Here is a 14,438-nt window from a genome sequence, read left to right as displayed (position 1 = left end):
TTTAAAAAAAAAAGGCAATCCCTGCTCTCTAGGAGTTCACATTTTAGTAGGGGTGACCACATGCAAACAATTATGTGCAAATAAACTATATACGGGATCAATTGAAAGTAATCAATGGAGGGAAGGCACTAGGATTAAGAGGGATTGGGAAAGGCTTCCTGTAGTAGATGGGATTTTAGTGGGGGACTTGCAGGAAGGTGGAGGGGGAGGAGGAAGATTGCCTCTCACTGTGGTTGGAAAGGGGCTGCAGCAGGCTGGTGGTCACCGTGTAGATCTTAGCCAGGCTCTCTTGTTCCAGTGAGGATTCCAGCCAGCATTGGAAATCTATTGCCCATTGGAGGTCAGTCAGGGATATTGGGCTGCAGATGGATGCGGGGTATTTTTCTTTCCCGGCTCATGTTCCCCCTTTAACTGGTGGACCAGTTCGAGTTTAGCTTTTGGAAAGCTAGGATTATTGTGTTTCTTCTCTCACCTGGTTTCTGTGGTTTGTTTTGTTTTAATATTCCAAGAGATAGCGAGCCCATTTTGAGAGGTGTTCAGATGCTCCTTGATGGAAATGCTTACCTTTTTCTGCAAGAGAAAGAAGAAACACCCAAAAGCATGAGTCCCCTTTTTTTTTTTAAATCAGTGATTTACTTGGGAAAATTCTTCAGCCGTTCTTTTTCCTTTGGTCTTGTTTTTTTCTTCTCTTTAAGTCCCATGTAATTTTAAAGGCTTGGCTCCCCAAGTCTGTTTGTGTATGTGGAGTCCATGCTGGCTATTTCTACTTTTTTTCTTCAGCAGTTAAATTTTGCATAAGCTTACTACTATCTCATGTTTTCTAGTCAGAGATGAGTAAGGCAGTAGGATTGAGGAAATGATTGGCTTAGTTACTGCTCCTTTCAGTAACAGATCTTTAAAGCTAAAAGGGGCCTTGAAAGAAGGTCCTGTCTTACCTTTCTGTTTTATTGATAAGGAAACTGAGGCTTCCAGAAGGGAATTGACTTGCCTAGAATTAGAGAACTGGAAGCTCTTCAGACTAGAACCCATGTATTGACTCCTAGTTTAGTTCTTTCTGCTATATTATGCTGCCTCATTGAGGGGCTTTCCTCAAAATCACACCGATGCAGCAATGGTTTGTGCTTCACTTGAACAGAAGAGTCTTTAGGTACCAGCACCCTCTGCTTTGGTCAGAGTACTTTCTGTTATAGCCAAGACACACGGGTGACCGCCATCTCATTATTAAGAATTCTGAGTCAGACATCAAAAAAGATCTAGGACTGTTCTTAGAGAGAGAGATGAAGTATAATCCTTTTTCAAGTAGAGATTGATATGATGTTAATACTGGAAGGGATCTTAGAAATCATGTAGGCCAGCCCTCCAGTCTTGAGTGGGAGAGGGGAGAGGGATGAATTGACTTCCCTACAGTCACAAGTTGGTAGACATGCTTAGTTATCACCCCTCCCTGAGCCTGTACCTACCTACCCCTTTTGTGTGACAGGCTCTACCAAGGGAGGTTGGAGGCATATGTTCCTGGACTTCCAGGTTAGAATTCTGTTTTCCCATATGTGGTGTTAGATTCTTCACAGTAACACTTCACCTTTATTAATGCTTTGCAGTTTTAAGTGATTTTCTCATTCAGCCTTTACTGGGTGGATAGAGCAAGTATTATAATCATTTTAAGTCTCAATGAGATAATGTATATAAATTTCACTGAAAATGAAATGCTATAGAAATGTAAGCTATTATTTTGTCCATTTTACAGATAAGGAAATTGGCTCAGAGGGGGTTAAATCCCTTGCCCACCTTCACCTAGTAAGTGGAATAGCCCGAAGTAGAATCAAGGTCTTGTCATGGCAAGCCTAGTGCTATTTTTACTAGCTACACCCTCTTATGTTGCCCTTGACATACTGTGATAACTTCTAGTACCAGAGTCAGCTAGAGGATTTTTTTCTTCCTAAATATTTATTGATGCTCTTTCCTTTTTTTTTTTAAATATCATTGTCCCTTTCCTTCGATTGAATCCTTCATTGTAACAAATAAATACAGTTAAGCAAAACAAATCTATGTGTTGCCCATGTCTGAAAATTATTGGTATAGTTTGACATGTTCTTTCGTGCAAGTGTTTTTAAAGAAAAGTGACGTGAAATTGGAAGTTGATTTGTGTTTTTTATTACTGTTTTTGTCCTTTCTCTATTCTCCTGCTGTTGGTAGAGAGCTGAAAAGATCTCCACAGGCTGGAACAATAGAATCTAACTAGATGAAATTTAAAGAGATATAATCGACTACATAGTTAACAGGATGAGAAAGATAGAGCTAGACAACAACAATTTATATGAGAAGGACCTGGCAACTGGGTGGCATAGCAACCAAAAAAGCTAATGAGATCCTAGGCTTCATTCATAGAAGCTTTGTTATGTAGAATAAGGTCGATTAAAGTCTCAATATGTTCTCTTAGATCTGAGTGCCACATTTTAGGCAGGATATTAACTAGCTTCAACAAGTCCAGATGATCATGGGATTGTGGATTTAGAGCTACAAGGAACCTCGGAGGACATCTTACTCAAACCCTCTGATTTTACCGAGTGGAGAACTAAAGCCCAGAGAGAAGTGACCTGCCCAAAGTCACACAGAAAGAGGCAGAGCTGTGATTTAAACCTAGGTCCTTTGACTTCCAATCTATCGCTCTACTGCACCAAACTAAAAACTCTTCCAGGAGCATTGGGTTTTTGTGGGGGAAGGGAGAGAAAAAGGAAGGCGACGCACTTTTCATTCTGAATTTGGACACCAAGAAAAGAACATTTGTATACATAGCGCAGAACACCAAAAGAAGATTCTGTATGAAACTCTCCATCTCATTTCTAACTGCTTACTTTTAAAAAAGTGTCTCTGTATACACACACACACACACACACACACACACACACACACATACACACACATGCAATTTCAAAACTGCCTTGCTTGTTTGTGTTTTCTTTTGAACTCCCTCTGCTCTGTGCATTTAAAAAATGCTCCTATGGTCCTCTCTTTTTTTAAAGTATCACTTTTGCTACCTCCCCCCCCCCTTAAAAATGGGGTAAAAAGAAAGAAAATCCTTTGTAACAAATAAGCATAGTCCATCAAAATGAATCCATAAAGTCAGAATGACCAAAAATGCGTATGTCTTTCTGTTCCTGCTACTTATGGCCTCTGTCTGGAGATTATGCTTCGTAGGAGGTCCTAGTCTAGAACTGTGGTTGAGAATGACCAGCCAGGGTTGTAAAGGGAAGTGAAACCTCGCCCTACCAGGATTACCTGAACGGGGGTGGTTAGTCTGGAGAAGCTGTCTTCAAATCTGTGAAAGAATATCCTAGGGAAGAGATAGAAGGATTCGATTTGTTTTATTTGTAGAGGACAGAGTTGGGACTGATAAGTACAAGTCCAGAGAGGCAGACTTTGATTCTGTTTGGGGGAAAAAAACCCACTAAACTGATTAGCAATTATAACTGTTCTGAAAAGTCTTCAGGCCAGTAGCAACTTCCCAGTCTTTAGAGAGACTCAAGGGATGATAAGATGACCACTTATTCAGTAATGTAGAAAGGATGCCTGCATCAGTTGAATGACCTTTTAAGCCCCTTCCAAACTGAGCTCCTGTAATTGTAGTTGTTAAATAAGCTTTTGTGAACTGGCTTGGAAACTTGATGATCAAGTATATGAGAAGGTGCTTCCCCGCTTATAAATGAATGACAGAAGATGACAGAAGTTCAGGACTGCCTGGTTTTTGTGTGTGTGTTTCTTTGTGTTTCTTTTTAGTTTACTAGTAAAAGTTCCTTTGAAAATCTACAACTTTATTTCTGATTTTCCCAGCCCTTAGTATACATAGGTGTGTCCGTGGATGGATGTGATATTTGTTCGTAGTGAAATAGGACTGGTTTCATAGACAGTGGATAGAACTAGCTGGGCACGGGTGAGCATGGGAATTCAGGAAGTATAGAAATGATGTCCTCTTTGGACCTTGGTCCTTTTCCAAATGGGCCATTCTTTCACACCTTTTCCCTGTCATCTCCAAATATCTTTGGTGATAGTAGCAGATTGAGGAGAAGAAAATTTTCCCCCCATTTTAGTCTTTTTAACAAAAAAAAAAAACAACCCAGCAACAACGGAAGAGGGATAGTATGGGTTTGGGGACAGCTCTATTCTATATTGTTCTCTCTTGTAAATTCGCATTATAGTGTCAAATGGAGCATATTTCTAATGTAGCAAGATGCCTTGTAAAAGCATAGCTGAAGAATATTCTGGGGGTGGAACGTTAGAGTTGTGGTCTTTGTCTCACTTTTCTGTAAGCCAAGCCAGCCATTTACCGGCTTCTGTTGTGTGTAACCTTGGAGCGATCAGTTCAAGCCCAAATGCTGTATCTTTTGTATGTTTTTCTCCTTTACTGTGATTAGTACTTTGTAAACAAGTCAATAATATTTATTAATTATTAACATCTAGTTGCTGCTTTACTGATTATTTTTTACTTTCTTACCTCATTTATCATCTTCTACTGTGCTTGGCACATATAGCTTAGGATATGATTTTTAAAAATTTATTCATTTACTTACTAATTCACTTTACTAATACACTGAGGCATGGGTCCATTATAGTTTGTCAAGGAACAAATTGATTTGTTCTCTTCTCTGAATGTGTGCGTGTGTATGTTCAGGGGGGATATCTGGTGCCCAGTATCCTGCATATAGGTCAGTAGTCCCTAGAAAGGCTCACTGTGGCCAAGCTGCCCAAATGGGTGTTCATGGTACTCAGTCCTGAACTGTTTTTGAAGACAGGATATGCTCAAGATAGGATGTTAGTGGTTCCTGATGTTCCCATTTGGACTTGCAACCCTGTAATATTATCAGAACTTTCCAGATTTACTCCAAGAATAGGCTAGACATCTGACAGCACAGTAATATTGTGGCCATTAATGGTGTATTACGGAGAGGGTTTTTTAGTAATTTACAGCTCTAAATTTGGATTGGGGATTATAGTAAATTCAATGATGGTAATCTTCTGAGAGATGTTCAATTTGGAACAATTTGTGAATTTAAATCTGGATATTGAGTCTCATCTATATGCCCATCAGGGTTAGGGGTTAGACACTGGTGCATATGGGTAAGTACGCGTATGTTTATGAAAAGGTTTGTATACCTGGTAATACTTTGATTATTAAACGTTAGGAATTCATGTATACTAATTGTCTGGATAGTTGAAGGATAATCCTACTGGATGATGAGAGAACACACTTTCTCTTTTTAAAAAAAATTACTTATTTTTAACATTCTTTTTCTTTTTAAATTTTGAGTTCCAAATTTTCTCCCTCTGTTCCAACTTCTTCCCACCCATTGAGAAGACAAATAATATGATATCAATTAGACATGTGAAATTATATAAAACATTTCCATGTTATCTGTATTGCAAAAAAAAAGGCAAGAAAAATAAAATGAGAAAATTTTACTTCAATTTGCCCTCAGAGTTCATCAGTTCTCTTTCTGGAGGTGGATAGTAATTTTCATCATGAGTCCTCTGGAATTGCTTTGGATCATTGTATTGATCAGAGTAGCCAAGTCTTTCGCAGTTGATCATCATTACAACATTGCTGTTTCTGCATACAATGGTCTCCTCATTCTTCTCACTTCACTTTGCATTAGTTCTTACCATGTTTTTCTGAAACCACCCCCCGCAGCATTTTCCATAACACAATAGTACTCCATCACAATCACATACCGCAACTTGTTCAGTCACTCCCCAACTGATGAGTATCCTTTCAATTTTTAATTCTTTGCCACCACGAAAAGAGCTGTTATAAACATTTTTATATGTATAGATCCTTTTCCTTCTTTGATCTCTTTGGGTACAGACCTAGTAGTGATATTACTGGATCAGAAGGTGTACATATTTTTAGGGTCCTTTGAGCATAGTTCCACATTGTTCTCCAGAATGGTTGGCCCAGTTTATTACTCTACCAACAGTTCATTAATGTATCTGTTTTCTCCATCCCCTCTAGCATTTGTCATTTCTGATAGATGTGAAGTAGTAGGTACCTCAGAGTCCTTTTAATTTGCCTTTCTCTAATAAATAGTGATTTAGAGCAATTTTTGAAAGGACCATAGATAGCTTTGATTTCTTCTTCTGAAAACCGTGTCGTCATATCCTTTAACCATTTATCAATTGGGGAATGGCTCTTATGTTTATAAATTTGATTCAGTGCCCTATATATTTGGGAAACAAGGCCTTTATCAGAGATATTTGCTGTAAAATTTTTTGATATTACTTCATTTTCCATAATACCTTTTAGCAAAACATTGTTTCCTTGATTATCTCTTTCAATTAGGTCTATTTTTGCTTTTGCTTTGTCTGAGATCGTGATAGCTACCTCTGCCTTCTTCACTTTGGCTGAAGCATAATAGACTCTGCTTGGGCCCTACATTTCAACTCTGTGTGTAGGTCTTTCTGTCCCAAGTGTGTCCCTTGTGTACAACATAGTGTTGGATTCTGGTTTTCAATCTGTTCTTCTCTGTGCTTCCATTCTATGTGTTAGCTCATCGCATTCACATTCGCAGTTATGATCACTCACTGTGTATTTCCTTCTATCCCATTTCCCTCTGTTTATCCTCTCTTTTTATCCTGTCCCTCTTCAAAGTATGTCTTGCTTCTGACCTCCCCCAATCCACCTTTTCTCTTATAATCTCCCCCCCAATATCTCTTATCCCCTTCCCCTCCTTTTGGATAAAATTGGTATTTAGATCCCACTGAGTGTATATGTGTGTGTGTATGTGTGTATGTATGTATGTGTGTGTGTGTATATATATATATGTATATGTATGCACACACACATACATATATATATGTATGTGTATATATATATATATATATATATATATATATATATATATATATATATATATATATATATATATATTCCCGTTTTGAACCAGTTTGGATGAGAGTGTGAGGTTCAAACATTGCCTGCTACCCCCTCTACTTCCTTCTCCTGTATGACTCTTTTATGTAAGAAATTTTCACTATTCTATCTCTCCCTTCCCCCTTCTCCCAATACTTCCCTCTTTCTCACTCCATTTTTTTGGAGATCATCGCAACATAATTGATTCACACCCATGCCCTCTACCTATATAAACTCCTTTTAACTGCTCTAATAGTGATAAAATTCTTGGGAGTTACATGTATCATCTCTCCATATAGGATATAAAATTTAATTTTATTGAGTCTTTTATTATGATTACTCTTTCATGTTTACCTTTTTATGCCTTTCCTGAATCTAGTGTTTGAATGTCAGATTTTCTATTTAGCTCTGGTCTTTTCATCAGGAATGCTTGAAAGTCTTCTATTTCAATAAATATCCATTTTCCCCCCTGAAGGATTATGTTCAGTTTTACTGGGTAGGTCTACAAGCAAACAAAACAAAACAGAATTTGTCCTCTACTCCGCCATCTTGGCTGAGAGCACAAGAGCATGCTTTCTTAATGTGAGCAGGCACATATGTATTTCCTGGGAGTCCCTGTCTGCTACTAAGCACATAAGTTCCCTCAGGACTGAGACACTTGGTTATATATCCTTGATGACAGTTATTGCAGCCCCTCCTTCACACTAAAAATAGATGTGCCCTAAGAGGCCCTGTCTGCTAGTAGGAACATGGTTTTTTCAAGGCTAAGCCGTCTTGTAAGTTGTTGCCTTGATGTTAAGGGTTACCACCACTTCTAAGAACAGAGATTCTCTAGGAGGCTTTGACTAGTTATAGGCACACAGTTCCTGTAGAACTAGGCCCTCTTAGGAAGTCATAGTCTGAATATTGGCAGTTATTCCTCTGTAAGAATTCCCTGGTCTTTTCTTAAGTTTGTAGCCCTTTAAAGTTCATTTCTTTTACCTTCTAGAAATATTTTCCCTTCTAAGCTGCTCTTGCTATTTAGTGTGGTACATGAATCCTTTGGAGTACATATTGTGGTAGAAAGTGAAAGTTTATCATTCTAGCTTATCTTTCCTAAAAGCTGATTGCTAGAAATATTATTGATGCAGTTTAGGTGACTAAGTGGATAGAACATTGGACCTGGACACCTGCATTCAATTCAGCCTCAGACGCTCCCTAGAGGTGTGATCTAGGCAAATCGATTAACCTGTCTGCCTCAGTTTCCTCCACTGTAAAATGGAGATAATAATAGTACCTCTTGGATGGTTGTCAGAATAAAACAAGATAATATTTGTAAAGTACTTTGCAAGCTTTAAAGCACTATAGAAATGCTATTATTATTAACGCTAGTTATTTTTTTTTACCACACTGTCATTTCTTCGTATACCACCAACATCCAGCAAACCTTTTTATGTAACAAAGGAAAACAACAGCCAGAATGGCTGTCATGCCATTATATTCAGCATTCCACAATTATAACCCTCCACCTCTTTAAGGAAGGACGCGTACTTCATGTTTCATGCCCAGAAGTGCTTATTGGCTTTTCTTTTGGTTGGCTATGTTGAAATGAAAATTAGCCTTTATCTATTGTTAATAGGTCCTCATTTTAGCTTGTATGTAAAATATTCTTTTTTGGGGGGTGGGTTGTGACCATCACCAGAATCTCCTTTTTTTCCCTCCCATCTATCCACTAAGCTGATTACTGTGATGACTTTGAATTTTCCTTTATCTTGTGGCGTTCTCAGATCTGAACAGCCTTGAAATCTTGTCATATTCCTTTATCACTTCTATGCTTCTCTAAACCTGTTACTCATTCTCTTTCTTTAATCACTATTAATGGGTAGCACTGGACTACCTCTTCCCTCCCCACCCTTCCCTGTCTTTACTTTCTCTTAGATTGACTACTCAGAACCCAAGTTTTGCTCACCACTGTTACACTGAGCCCATAGCATATAACACCTGAAGCACTGAAACATTTTGTTTTCATCCTTTTAATAGAAATAATTCTAGAATTCCGTGTCTTAAGCAAAATATGCTGAATGTAATATAATCTTTTCTTAACTCAAGATCGCTATTCTGATCAGTTCTTATGTAGGAGATAAACTGTGAAGAAAGCTAGGGATTCTAAAAAGTGACGTAAGATGTGCGTTCAAGATATGGGAGACAGACAGATGGGAGATGAAAGGTCGTGTGTGAGCAGCAACAGGAAGACCAGTTTGGCTAGACCGTGGAGGGAAGAAAGGTATAGTAAGCCTGTAAAGGCAAACTGAATCTATGCCAAAGAATTCAAAGACGAAGAAAAGGACTTGTATATGCAAAAATGTTTATAGCAACATTTTTTTATATTAGCAAAGAACTGGAGACAAAGAGATGCCCATTAGTTGGGGACTAGCTGAACACATTGATATGTGAATGTAATGGAATATTATTGCCCTACAAGAAATGATGCCTATGAATAACTCAGAGAGACTTGAGAAGACTTGTATGAACTGATGCAAAGTGAAATAAATGAAACTTATGAGAAAAATTTTCATGATGACCAGAGAGCAACTCTACGAGATTTCGAAACTCTGGTTAAGCCAGTGACCCGTATGACTTCAGAAGACTGATGAAGCTTGTGTCCTGACTCAGAAAAGAGGTTATCAACTATTAGAGGTATAAAATGAGAAATACATTTTCAGATATGGCTGTATATTGATTTTTTTCCCCTGACTACTTACTTGTTACAAGTGTGCTTTCTCTCACGTTTGGAGCGAGTGTTGAGACAATGGAAAGGCTCAGCTAATCATTGAACAGGTGTTTATACATTCCAGGAAGTGTGCTAAGTGCTGGGAATACAAATACAAAGAATGAAGTGATCCCTACACTCATTTTAAAAGAGAATTCAACAAGTACATTAAAAAATATAGAAAGCATAAATATACAATTGATAAATACATGCATGCATAAAGTAGTTAAATATAGGGTAGGTAGGGAGGGAGCAAGGGGAAAGGCTTCATACAGAAGATGGTGCCAAAGCTGCATCTTAGAGGAAAAGGACTGTGAGGCAGAGGATGCAAAGAAAAAAAAGAGAGAAAAGAGAAAATTGACAACAGTAAGTTGTAAACAGAATATGTCGGCAAAAGCAAAAAGATCAAAAGGGGTTACAAACAGGACTGTTTTGTTACTACTTTGATAAATTTAGTCTGTACTTTGTTTAGAGTAATTGTTTTAAGTATTTGGAGGGGTTTGGGGGAAGAGCTCAGGCAGTTCCTTGCCTTTACCTGCCGTCTTGATTTTAGTATATACTTAAAAAAACAAACAAAAAACCCCAACTAATCGTAGCAGGTCAGTGTTTTTGTATAGTCTTCTTTTTTATTCTTTTGTACTGTATTGCATCATTTGTCTTTATTGATTGTTAAACTAATTAAAAAAAGAAAAGTGGACTGGAACTAGGTTTTGAAGAACTTTAAATGCCAAACAGAAGAGTTTGTGGATGAGATTCTAAGGGCAATAGGGAGCTGCTCACTTGACCAGAGGAGTGACATGATTAGACTTGCGCTTGAGGAGTAATTGCTTTGGCAGCCCTTGATGATCTTTGTGAGTTCCTGTGGCTTGGAAATTCGTATGCTGAAGGCAGCCTACTGATGAGCCTAGTCACAGAATCACAGAATTTTAGAGTTGGAAGGGACCAGAGTAGCCATCTAGTGCACCCCTTGTCTGAAAGGAACCTTTACAATTTCATTCTTCCTAAGTGGTCATTTATCCTCTGCATGAAGTCCTCCAAGGAGGGGGAACCCTCTTCCTTCTGAGGCAATCTATTCCACTTACCAGTATTTCTAATTGCTACTTCAAGTATAAATTTACCTCTTTTCAGTGTCAACCCATTGGGCCTGATTCTACCCTGTGGAGCAAAACAACAAATTTGACCGCTCTCGAAATATTTGAACAGAGCTGTCTCTCTGAGGGCATGGGAATAGTGGTTAGAACAGTGGCCCTGAGTCAGGAAGACCTGAGTTCAGACACTAGCTGTGTCACTCTGGGTAGGCCCCTCACTTTCTCTGTGTTTCGGTTTCCCATCTGTAAAATGAAGAGGGCTGGATGTGATAGCTTCTTAAGTTACATCTAGTTCTGCATCTGTGAACTTAGGATCTTCTCTAGGCTGTAAAGCCCAAGTACATTCAACTAGTCCCTTCCACCATCCTGCTTATCTCCTCCTGCCGCATGTTGCCTGGCTTACTGATGTCATTTCAAAACTGTGCAACTGAACACAGTACTACCTATGTGGTCTGATCAGGGCATGTACAGAGGGAGCACCAGCTCCTCATTCCTGGAAGTCATGGCTCTTTAAATGTGGCCCAAGAACGCATGAGTTGCCACGTCACACTGCTGATTCATGTTGAGCTTGTAGTTCACCTAAACCCCCAGATCTTTTTCAGAATTGCTGTTTAAACATGCCTCCTCCAAGTCATAATTGTGAAGGTGATTTTTTTTAAACTAAAGCATCTGGTTCTTGGATGAGAGACAAACCATCTGTTGCCAATCCCACATTATGGCAGCCTTTCCTACGTGATAGAACCTGTCACAGCTCACACTCTGTTGATCTGGCATTGAGAACCCAGGGTCATCTCCCTGACAGAATGAGGCAACAAGAAGAGAATACCAGAGAGTGGTCATGTGGAATCCTTCTTCGATGATAGTTGGTTTTCCTGCTTTCTCATAAAAGTGAAGTATAGGATTTGAGGTTGTGTGACCTTCTGGACAGTCTACAAAAATAATTATCAGCTAATATTGTCTGTGAAACATTGTCTTTTATTTTTTATGATACTGGTGGTCAAAGACCACTGGAATATCATCTTCACAACTGTGTACATAAATGGACCTGGCATCCTTGGCTCTTCTTACATGCCAGTGTTTTCAGTTTTTTTTTTCCCCCTTGTTTTCTTGGTTTGCTGAGGTGCTAAATAACTGAGGCTGGGCGCTTGACAATCAAAGTTAGTTGCATTTATATTTATTTCTCTGTGTTTCTAGAAGGATCATGTGTACTTTTATGTTTTGGTATATATTGCAGAGGGAGAGCATTTTTTTTTCCTTTCAGTTTGTGGCCCACAGAAGCATTGTGAACCAATAGCCATGCTGAAGTAAAGAGCATCTCAAACCTAACTTACACTTATATTTGGATTGTTATAAGCAAAATATAAAGTATTAAGCTCAACAAAATTTAATACTAAGAAAAGGACCACAGGACTTTATTCAGTAAATGCAGCAGATTAAGTGGAACTGAAGTATCTATATTTTAATTGTGGCTGCAGTACCGTTTTCTTGGCCTGGCATTCAAAGCTGTCTCTCATTTCCCTTCCTTTTTCTAACTTTATCTAATTTTGGTCCCCACTTGAATCCCTCTGTTCAGGCCATACTGATTTACTCACTGTCTCCAAGCATGCCTTTTTCACTTCCTCCTCTGTGTGTGTTTCTCCTGCATGGAACGCCTTCACGACCTCTTCTCAGTCTATCCAAATCCTGCCAGGTTTTCAAGTCTTAGGAAGGGTGATGACACTGATTTATTATGCAAGTTAAATCCTGTTCCAGAGTACTGAATCCCAGTTTTTATCCCTAGGGCTTTTTTTTTTTTTTGAGATGAAGACATTGTTAGAAATCCTGTTTCTGGTCTATAGGGACCAGGAACAAAATAGAGCAAGCATAAGCATACCCTCCCTAACATTGTTCATTTGTTTGAAGAAGCAAAATTGCAGGGGGCAAATGTAAGATTGTTATAGTGGAGGTTCCACGACATTATGGTGGGATTTTATTTAAATGAATTAATACTGTCATTGTAAAGCATTGTTGGTCAGGGTAGTATTATTTTATTAAGCTCTTTGAGTTCAGAGTCTTCATTTTTGTATTCTTACAATGTGTAGAACACTTTGTCATCTGTTATGTTTAAAATTTAAGTGCTTTACAAATCCTAAAGGGCTATATAAAAGCTATGTTTATTGAATGCCTAATGAAATAGACAAAGTGCAAAATGGTGTGATATAATATGGTATCTTTGTGATAAATACAATAGGAGTTGAGAGAGATGGGAAAGATCAAGATGAACTGGAGTAGTTGGAGGGTATTTGTAGGGAGCAGGACTTGTGCCTTTAAGAATCATTAGGTGAAGGGGAGGGAGGAGAGAGCTCATTGAAGGAGGAAGAAGTCATCAGGCAGGAGTGGGCATGGTATGTGTAGACGCTGGTGAGGTTTGCCTGACAGAAACAGGTGGTACATGTCCAGAAGCAGAGCAAGATAAGATTGCTTCTGGACATTCCCTTCTCCAATCCAGCCACCTCCTTGCTGTCAAAGTAATCTTTCCAATGCTTAGATCTATCCATATCCCTTCTCTGTTCACAAACCTATCACCTCTGGTGTTGAGTACCAAACCTGGCCCCATTTCACCTTTCCCACATTATTTCCTGTTATTCCCCTTCACATACTTGATGTTTTAGCTAACACTCCCTCTCCAATCTCTGTCCATTCAAAGAAGCTGTTCCTCATGCTTAGAATGGGCACCCTCAAATCAGCCACTCAAAATCCAGGATCAGTTCATGTGCTGCCACCTCTTCTGTGAAGATTTCACAGAAACCTTTCCCCCCCTCCGCCCAGCCCCCTTCTCCTTCCTCTCCCAGTGTTTTCTGGTTGAACAAAAGGCTTTCTGAAGAACTTAGTTAATATCTTCCTGAGCTCTCTAGCACTTCCAGAAAACTAGCAGGCATTATATATTCTTCAAATAGCATATAGTCAGGTGTTTATTCCTTCTATCAATAAAAATCTGATTATGTGGAATGTTTTGAGTAATGTAATGAGTTCTGAAAATATAGATTTTTCTCTGGTTAACTGCTGACTTGAATGACCATACTTTGGACAGATGTCCATCCATCTTTGGAATCTGAAGCAAGTGCTAATTGTGGGAATGAGTGTCTGGGTCCATGCTCACACAATCTGATTTATTGTTTTGTGGGTCTGATCCTGTGATTTTTATGCTTGTAGAGAATTAACTCCCAGTGTAGAAACTTGCTGGATAGCTCATCTATAACTTACACTCTTGGAGCAGAGGTTCTTAACTTTTTTTTTTGTGGCATGGATCATAGACCCCTTCTCAGAATAATGTATGTAAAATGCATAAAATAAACTAATATCGGCTTATGAAGGAAACCAGTTATATGGAAACACAATTATCAATTTTTTTTGAAAGTTCATGAATCACATTGAGAACCAAGCCCTGTCTTAGAGAATTGCTAAGGGCACTTAGAAGTTAAGTAACCTACCTCAGGTCACACAGCCACAGTCTGAGGCAATAATTGAACCCAGGCTTTCTGACTTAGACCAGTTCGCTATCTGCTATGCCAGGCCAATTCTCGACAATGGGATAATGCTAATAGTTATCATTGTGTAGAGCACTTCATAGGAACCCTGGGAGGTATATGCTATTACTGTCCCCGTTTTACAGTTGAGGAAATGAGGCAGACAGACTTGCTCAGAGTCATATAGCTAATAA

The 14,438-nt window shown here is 38.8% G+C and overlaps 1 protein-coding gene across 4 annotated transcripts in view; it reads left to right on the top strand.

Moving 5' to 3' along the window:
• EXTL3 (exostosin like glycosyltransferase 3) overlaps window positions 1-14,438 on the top strand; it is a 144,242-nt gene that overhangs the window by 49,439 nt on the left and 80,365 nt on the right. The gene's annotated exons all lie outside the window — the stretch shown is intronic.

Source organism: Phascolarctos cinereus, unplaced genomic scaffold (assembly GCF_003287225.1).
Source record: "Phascolarctos cinereus isolate Bilbo 61053 unplaced genomic scaffold, phaCin_HiC Scaffold_2;HRSCAF=192, whole genome shotgun sequence".
NCBI classification, from domain to species: Eukaryota; Metazoa; Chordata; class Mammalia; order Diprotodontia; family Phascolarctidae; genus Phascolarctos; species Phascolarctos cinereus.
This window is presented reverse-complemented; position numbering and strand designations above follow the sequence as displayed.